Source organism: Silene latifolia, chromosome Y, assembly GCF_048544455.1.
Source record: "Silene latifolia isolate original U9 population chromosome Y, ASM4854445v1, whole genome shotgun sequence".
Lineage (NCBI taxonomy): Eukaryota > Viridiplantae > Streptophyta > Magnoliopsida > Caryophyllales > Caryophyllaceae > Silene > Silene latifolia.
In genome coordinates, this window is record NC_133538.1 from 236,928,137 (window position 1) to 236,929,816 (window position 1,680).

General features: G+C 39.7%; 1 non-coding gene across 1 annotated transcript; it reads left to right on the forward strand.

Annotated features, from left to right (window-relative positions):
* Nucleotides 1-795: 795 nt before the first annotated feature.
* LOC141635532 (small nucleolar RNA R71) lies at nt 796-902 on the forward strand. Its single transcript, XR_012540214.1, has one exon. It is a non-coding gene; the product is annotated as a small nucleolar RNA R71 (small nucleolar RNA).
* The last annotated feature ends 778 nt before the right edge of the window (nt 903-1,680 follow it).

The following is a 1,680-nucleotide window of genomic DNA, read 5'->3' on the forward strand; positions in this document are numbered from 1 at the left end:
GAGCTTGAAGATGCTAGTTGAGTCAATTGTGTTTCCAACATCTTGGTGTGAGCTAGGATGTTGTTGATGGTGGTTTCCTTTGCTTGACTATCTTTTTGCATTTGAGTGAAAAACTCTTGTTGATTCTTTTGCATTTGGAGGACCGCTTTTTGAACATCAATACCTTGGTCATTTTGGTGATTGTATGGATTTTGATTTTGGTAACCTTGGTTTTGGTTGTAAAAGGGTATTTGATTTTGGTTTCTCATGAGAGGTGGGGTGTAAGTTGTTTGAGGGGTTTGAACATTTTGGCTTTTGTATGAGAGATTTGGATGAAACTTGGTGTTTTCATTGTAATAATTGGAATAAGGGGTACCACTCTTGTATGCTTGGAAAGCATTTACTTGTTCATTTGTTCCCCTACATTCACTTTGGTCATGTCCCAAAGTTCCACAAGTCTCACATATCCCACTTGGGATTGATGAGGATGCCGTCATGGCATTAACATGATGTTTTGGTGATTTTGAGACTTCTTCAAGTCTAGCCATAGCTTTTTCAAACTTGAAATTGATTGTGTCAATGTGGGCACTAAGTTGAGCACCTAATTAAGTAACGGAGTCCACTTCATGCCTTCCTCCTCTATTAGCCTTGCGAGATCTACTATATTGTGAGTTATGGACCGCCATTTCCTCAATCTTGTTCCATGTTTGATTGTCATCAACTTCGGTGAACATTCCATTTGATCCCATGTTGAGAATGTTCCTTGAATCTTCATATAAACCGTTCCAAAATTGTTGTACCAAGAACCATTCGCTAAAACCATGGTGAGGACATGAGCGACAAATTCCCTTAAACCGCTCCCAAGCTTCATAAAAAGATTCTTCATCCCTTTGCTTAAAACCCGTAATTTGAGCTCTTAGCATGTTAGTCTTTTCCGGTGGGTAGAACTTTTTGTAGAAAGCTAGAGCCAACTTCTTCCAAGAATCTATTCCGAGAGTGGCCTTATCAAGGCCCTTCAACCATTGTTTCGCGGTGCCAATTAGAGAAAAAGGAAATAAGACCCATCGAATTTGGTCTTGAGTCACACCGGTTTGAGAAATCGCATCACAATAGTCACAAAAGGTTTCCATATGAGAATGAGGGTCTTCACTAGGCATCCCCCCAAATTGGCTCCTTTCGACTAATTAGATAAAGGCGGATTTAGCAATAAAATTTCCGGTTAGATGTTGTGGTGTGGGAGTACCATTGGGTAGGTTCTCCTCGGTGGGTACGGAATGTGATGAAAACTTAGGCATTGTAGGTTGATTTTGTGGGGTATTTTGTAATGGGTTATCCTCACCTTCTCTTGCAAAATGGTTGATGAACTCAATAGTTGGTTGAACAACCTCACTAATACCTCTCAAATTCCTCCTAGTAAATCTCGTATTGTTTGTCAAGGTTCTTTCAATTTCACGGTCAAAAGGTAACAAATCACCTTGTGACCTTCTAGACATGCAAAATATCAAACAACTTGAAAACAATTAGAACAAACCTTGAGGAGTTTTACTTCCCCAAGGCAAAGAAAGACACAACTAATAACAATAAAAGAAAATCTAAATCAAGTAAACACCGTCCCCGACAACGGCGCCATTTTTGATTGGTCCGTTTCGTGTTCACAATTAAATAGATGTGGTCGTTGGGTCACGTCCGAATCAAAACACA